This window comes from Malurus melanocephalus, unplaced genomic scaffold (assembly GCF_030028575.1).
Source record: "Malurus melanocephalus ecotype Western Australia unplaced genomic scaffold, MMel_1.1 scaffold_537, whole genome shotgun sequence".
In the NCBI taxonomy this organism is placed as follows: Eukaryota; Metazoa; Chordata; class Aves; order Passeriformes; family Maluridae; genus Malurus; species Malurus melanocephalus.
This window is the reverse complement of record NW_026623769.1, coordinates 450,323-457,417: the sequence shown is the minus strand read 5'-3', so window position 1 is coordinate 457,417 and position 7,095 is coordinate 450,323. Positions and strand designations below refer to the sequence as shown.

The window sequence follows — 7,095 nt, the reverse complement described above, 5'->3', positions numbered from 1 at the left end:
CAGATCACTCAGCTCATTTCAGAGCCTGCAAATAGCCCACGAGGCCAACTCAGGAGCCACACAGGGGTTGCCTTGGCTACAGCCATTAATTTACTCCTGATAAGCAGGATGCTGATTGTTCACCCGCTCAGGAATTAATAGTCAGTCGCTGCTATCCTCAGATGGCTGCTCGGGGCCCATGGCAAATGGATGAGGGCTCTTTGTAAATCCCACATGAGTCAATGGGCATGGCTGTCCCCGTTTCCTTCAGAGCTGGAATTAGCCAGCCCCGCTGYCAGGCCATGAAATATGGATTTTTTTTGTCCTCAAGGCACCTCGGCAAGGTAAGGTAAAGCCACTGACTCAGGTCACGGATGGAAAGCTGGGGACAGAGAGGTGACCTCAGGATCACCCAGATGTCCTGATCCTCACTGTCCCWTCGGTCTGGATTTGTTCCCATGGGCAGTGGAGAGGGGAAAGGAGCACGTCTGAGTTTTATCCAGCGTGGAGATGGGGCAGGGAGGCAGCTGCGGACTGGAGACTGAGACACAATTTCACATTTTGTATTTTTGAGCAGTCACAAACAGCCACATTCAGGTGCCTTTCAGGAATGGGATGGAGTTCTGCTGATGGCTCTGGAAACAAGAGGGTGGTGAGGAGCTCAAACCATCCCTGACCTATGGCAAGGCAAGGAGAAGGTGCAGGAGATGTCCTGCAGACCCTGCAGAAAAGGAAAGGGGAAAGAAAGCTGTGGTCAAACCCAGCTTTGGGTGAAGCCAAACCCAAATGCCACACTGGTCCTTCTCCACAGACAGACAGGGAGCCAGCACCTGGATTCAATCCCCAAAGGGTCAGAAGGGTTTMTCCTTCTCATGAACAGACAGCAGGGTTTGGGTCCATCTCAGTTACCAAAGGAAAATATTCCCTACATGGATTATTCAAAAATATCCTGTGCCAGAAACAGGAAAATCAACCTGGGTGTCTTGAGCCTTTTACCACAAAAATTTTTTTTTTTTTTCCTCTTAGGCCAAGCTAAGTCCTGAAATGGAATTTTTCTCCTTAGTTGACATTAGAATTAACTTGTTGACATCATTAGCAGGGCACATAATAGATGGCTGGGCTGCTCTGACATTTATCTTTAGGTCAACAGCTCTCAAGACTCCAGAGGCAAATTAGAAAAAAGCACAGGCTCTTTATTAGCAGAACTTAATTTAACTGTATTTAAACCTCATTAAGGAGTTTTAAAAAAATACTTTTCTTAATGCACTCATGCTTTATAAAGTATGGAATAGGAATATTAGATTAGTTTGATCCTGGTCCTTGTTAGGCACCACGGTAGATGGGAATGCACAAATTCCCTCCTGGAGTTTGTGCTCTTGGATGTCAAATCAAAGACCAGGTGCTCCACAACCCATTTCCTTCCCTGGGTGTTTTATGTTTCCTAGCMCTGTAATTCTCCCCAGGAAACCAGCAGAAATCTTAATTTCTTACCCCCCTCCCTGCCTGGAGTAACAGCTCTGGTGATTTAAACAATCCAGCACGTGTTCTTACACTGTCTGCACCTCCTGCTCGCCAGGAACGGGGCTGGGGTGAGGAGAACCAGGGAGGAAAGGAAAGGAAATGACATTAACCTTTTCCATCTGATAAATAARGGCTCTGTTCAGCTGCAATAATCCACATCCTTCCCTGGAGACCCCGTTAATGTAATACCTGAGGGCTCTGCTTATTCTGAATTATTTCCACGCTGGCCAGCTGATTTCTTGGTGGGTTATTCAGTCCCTGTGTAACAAAATTTCCAATTCCCTCTTGTCATTCCCAACAAACTCTCAGATGTGCTRGGGGCTCTGTGACACCCATGTGGCTTTTCTGGGATTCCTGATGGGGAYTTTTGTGCTGATTTTCATGGGATCACCACTCTGGAAGTGCTGAAGGTCCCTCACTTTTGTGGTTCTTCTCCACAGGGACCTTCTCCCTGCTCCATCAAACATTCAGCATTTGTAGTTTATGTGGAATGAAAAGTTTGAACTTGGAATGGGTGGAAATTTAGAGCACCAGCCTTGGTTAGATTGCACAAAGGGTTCTGCAGGAGTTTGCCAGGGTTTGAGGGGATGGAGGTGGGTCTGTGGCCACTGCAGGGTGGACTGAGGGATCCACAATCCCAAAGGAGAAAGGYTGGGAATTGAAATGTGAGTTTTTTCCCCTTTTTTTTTTCCTTAGCAATGCATAGATGGCTCCAGTTGGATCTGTTGGGTTTTTCCCCAGCAAAAAGCATTTTTCCCCCTTTTTTTTTTTCCTTTGCAATGCATGGATGGCTCTGGTTGGATTTGCTGGGTTTTTCCCAGAAAAAAAAGGGTTTTTTCAACTTTTTTTTTCCTTTGCAATGCATAGATTACTCCAGTTAGATTAGCTGGGGTTTTTTTCCCAGAAAAAAAAAGGGTTTTCCTCCTTTTTTTCCTTTGCAATGCATGGATGGCTCTGGTTGGATCTGCTCAGCTGGACCTGCCCAAGAAACCTGGAGGTTTCTTGGTGGAGACAAGGAATGTTTGCAGGCATCGAGGGAGAAGTTTTTGAGGCAGGAYAGGGAATCAGGGCATGCAGACCCACTCAGAAATCAATGGGAAACACCAATCTGACACAAAAACGGGATTTATCTGAGCTGTGGTGATCCACAACCAACTGAAAACCACGGGAACCTCATCACTGGCATTGAGGCAATTTGGGATTAAATTCCTACATTATGAGACTTGTTCCTTCCTATTTGTCTTTTTTTTTTTTTTTTTTTTTTTGGGGAGTGCAAGACCCAGAACATAACAACCCCGAGCTGGGTGCGATTTTGCAACGCTCCCGATGCTGAAACGAGCTGTGCTCCCAGGGTTCATTATGAGGCTGTCTCGAAACCTGCTGGTTAAACAGGAAAAACGGGAAATCTGACCTCACCCGAGGAGTGCTCGACTGAATGAAGCGCCTTTATTGACTGCTTTTAAGCTCCGACAGCAGCGGTGTTTGCTGAGAATTGAGGGCTCTTGGCTGAAAATTCACCCTTGAACCTTGGGGTGGACACAGCCTTGGCTGTCACATGTCACCCTTCAAGGCTGGAAAAAATGGATTTTTCTCTCCTTGTGATGCTGTTCAGCTCCTCTCCCTCTCCAGAATTCTTATGTGGGGTAAAAATGGCAGAAGTAAAGTAAAAGCATCGTGCTCAGCATGCTTTTGTTGGGATTTTTGGGTGTCAGGGTGGGTCACTTGAATTAATAAAGAGAATAAACCCCTTTGCTTAAAAATCTTGAAGATTCTGCAAGATTCTGAAGGATCTGGACCTCCAACCTGAGGTGCTGAGGAGGGAGGGCTGARAAAACTCCTCTAAATCAGTGCCCAGAGAAGCTGCAGCCGCATCTCTGCTGATAAATCCCCCTCAGACACAGCAGAGCTGACCCCGGGGTGCGCTGAATGCCCCTGAATTCTTATCCCCATCCATCTGCACTGGAAATTCAGACAGGAACCCAGGCTCTGACCGTGCTGTAACCTAAAGAGCAGCTCCTCGCTCCTCTCAGCAGGAATCCACGATCCATTAGCGCTGAACTTTGCCCGGTTTTGTATTCGGGGAGCTCCGTTCCACCGGCAGGAAAGGTTTTGGTGTTATCGCTGCGCCGATCTGAGCGCAATTGAGAACAGTTGCCTGATAAAAGAGCAGCAAATGCGTTCTGGGGGAGGCAGGAGGGGTGGAAATCAGCCCTGGAAGAGATGGAAGAGATGGAGGAGATGGATGTGTGGCCCTCCCCCGGCGCGGGAGATAAAGCTGAGCTTGCAAGAAGTGGAACTAGACATTTTTGGATGTGATGTCACACCAAAACCCACTGATTTCACCTCTAATCTAACTCACTACAAAGTTAAATTAAACTGGCTGAGTTGGTGTTTTTTTTTTGTTTTGGTTTTTTTTTTTTTTTTTTTTTTTTTTTTTTTTTTTTTTTTTGGTTTTTTTTTTTTTTTTTCAAGTTTTAGAAGGTTTTTGGCTCTGCAGAGCCACAGCAGCAGCAGGGACGCAGGTAAAGGAAGCCTCCGAAATTTCATTGTTACAGCCCAGCTGCAAAGCGGACCCAGAGGAGATGGGATTCTCTTCAAGCAGTCTGTGATGCAAATTTATGTAGATRACTCTCATTAGCCTACTGCATGTTTGTTTTTCTGCTTGCTTGGAACAGAGGCGACCACACTGCAGAGAACAGCTCTGGAAAATGAAGATTTGAGCCCAAAATACCAACTTAAACAGCTTTAGGGAATGAAAAACGCCCGACTGYCGATTCTTTTGGAGATTGCAGGGCAGTGGGAGGGTGAAGCTGCTTCATCACCGCTCACCAACGCCTTGGCTGCTCTTTCCTGGCATTTCTCAGCAGACATTTGTGCCATGGGCCAGCAGGAGCAAAGCTCCGTGCCCAGGAGGGGACAGACTCCAGCAGCACCGCCTTAGGAGCAGGCAGAGCTCACATTTGACAGCCCTAACCTGCGAATTTATTGACAAACCCGGGGTGAAATCAGTGTCTGCATCTCGTGGGTGGCACTCCCGAAAAGGCCGAGTCARAACTGCAGCAGAGCGTTCCCAGGGAGCTGCTCTGCCTGTGGAAGTGGAAGGTTTTWAATCTGCCCTCGTTTCTGTGGTCATTGTGACCTGTTCAACACCTCCCCCGGGGGTTCTGTCACCTCTCAGGTGACAGCGGCAGAGGCTGAGCTGCTCTCCATGCAAACCAGGAGTTGAAAACAAGCTGCAGCACAGGATTTTGGGGGAAAAAATCAGGTTTTCAGCCATCTATTGGTGACATTTATTACACAAAGTGATGGTGGGATAAAGGATAAAATCCAAGGCCCAAAGATGTTTGTGCTGCCTGCAAAAATCCCTTTCCACTTTTGCGAGACCCTTCTTGTCAAAGCTGCACTAAAGGGGCTGCAATTGCCTCTGGATCACTCAGCAGGGAAATGGGAAAAGTTTGGGGTCACAGCAGCTCCTGGGGTAAATCCTTTGGTTGCTCCATGCCCCTTGCAAAGCAGACTTTGAGCCTTTTGGAGAAAAACAATTGGGAACTGCTGGGCTTCCCAAAGCAGCCCTTTCCCCACCAGTTTGAATGCGCTGAAAGGACGGGGTTTTCTGTGAACTTTTCCCAAACAGTCTTGCCTTTTTTTTTTTTTTTTTTTTTTTTTTTTTTTTAACTTCTCTTTGAGAGGGGGAGGAGTTGTGTCTAAAAAAACAAACCCAACCTGTCGTTCTCAGCCCTGCCAACCTGTCAGTCCAGCCATGCAAGAAGACAGGGAGAGAGACAGAGGAAAAGAAAGGAGGGAGTGAAGCAGAGATCCTTTCAAAGCCCAGCAGGACGTTMAGGTAAAGCCCATTTCTCACTCCCTTAATTGCGCCTCTCCCTGTGTTTGTACACTGTAAACAGAAATTCTGTTGCCTTAGAGAGCTTCGAACTCACTCAACAGCCTGGGTGGGAATAAACTGCTTTTTTTTGGTGTTTGGCTGTAACCTGGCAGCTCGGTAGGTGTTGTTTGGAAACACGGTTCGAGCGTCTGGAATTCGGCAACATTCGCGTTCATTTGAATATTAAAAGAGAGGCAGAGCTCCTGYGCTTGTTCGAGTCCATGTTCGGGGAGGGTGTTGAGCTGTGTAATTGCAGGGCTGGGGCCAGGCTCTAATTACCGCAGATCGGGGTGAGAACTTGTCAGAGGAGGGAAATCCTCCCGGAGCTGCCAAGCGCAGGGCTCTCACACCTTCTGCTGGAAGGGTTTGGGGATGGGAGACCACCCAGAGAGTGGGGCTGACACTTTTTGGCAAATCCTCCGCTTTTTCAGAGGAGTTCAGTCCCCTCTGCTCAGCAAAGCTGCCCTCGAGTGYCGGGCTGGGAGCGCAGAGCACTCTCAGCTCATCCCGAGCAAATTGAGGGTTGCAGACTGTGAGAAAGGGTGGCTGTGATGAGTCACAAGGATCGCTCTGTCCCACAGCCTGCTCGGGGTTTTTGGGATGRGTACAGGCCTGAGGAACAGGAGGGGACAGGATTTTGACAGTTCAGTGTCTGTGCATGGGCACTGTGTGACCCCACACCTGCTGAGAGATTCTGACCCCTCCTGTGCGGTGAAAATCCACAAACAAAGGCCAGAAGGGGAGAATCCTGCTCATCCCCCTCAGAAATCCCTCTATTTTTCTAATTCTCTATTTCTCTATTTCTCTATTTATTTCTCTATTTCTCTATTTCTCTATTTCTCTATTTCTCTATTTCTACCCCCTGAGCAAACATTTTAAGCTGCTCTGAAAACTCTGCAATACCTCTCTGAGCAGGCTGGGGATCCAGGGAGATCACACCAGAGGCAGAGTGGGGACAGGATTTCCTCTCCCTGCTGTCTCTTTGGGTTTTTTTTTTTGGTTTTTTTGGTTTTTTTTTTCACTCCTGCAGCCAAGGTGTGCGTGCTGCAGCTCACCTGTCTGGTGGAGCTCACCTGGCAGGCGGGACAAGCTGAAAGATGGCACAGGAAGACAAGGCAGCCGTCACTGAAAGGCTTGGGATGCCTCTGCCAGGGCTCTGGTTACACAATCCTGGCYTCTGCATCCTCCTTGCTGCCAAATTTCCTCAAATCCTCGTTCCCGTGCTGCGGATCAAAGCTCTTTCCCATGGCAGKGGCCTGGGAATCCAGAGGGGATCCAGGCTGTGAGGGGTGCTCTGTCCAGATTAAAAAAAAAAAACTTTGGGAAGTCCTGCTGTTACATCATTTTCCTTTCTTCTGGGATTGTGCTCTCCTGGGAACCCTGAGTCATTCCCTGTGGGAATGGTGATACCAAGGGTGACTATAAACGTTTAATAAACAAAAAAAAGCTTATTTTAGAGTGCTTTCTGGAGTATTGTTCTGAGCTTTCTTGCTAGAGCCAGGATGGAGAGGGAAGTGCTTTTTCAAGTGGATGAAGGAGGTGGAGAAGAGGAAGTGAAAATTTATGTTTTGGTGGGGTTAAACTTTCTTACTCCTAGTTACAGTAACAGAAATTAGTCACCGAATGAAGGAAAAGAGGAAAATTAACTTTAATGCTCAGCAAGAACTTCGCTAATGAACCTCTGAGGCTTTAGCATCTTTTTGCATCTTCTC

The 7,095-nt window shown here is 47.5% G+C and overlaps 1 protein-coding gene across 2 annotated transcripts in view; it reads left to right on the top strand.

Annotated features, from left to right (window-relative positions):
- The first annotated feature begins 5,241 nt into the window (after positions 1-5,241).
- The window catches only part of KCNJ16 (potassium inwardly rectifying channel subfamily J member 16), a 16,405-nt gene continuing 14,551 nt past the window's right edge, over positions 5,242-7,095 (top strand). For both annotated transcript variants that reach the window (XM_057381866.1, XM_057381865.1), the window contains exon 1: positions 5,242-5,344. The gene's annotated coding sequence lies outside the window, so the exon portion shown is untranslated. The remainder of the gene's footprint in view (positions 5,345-7,095) is intronic.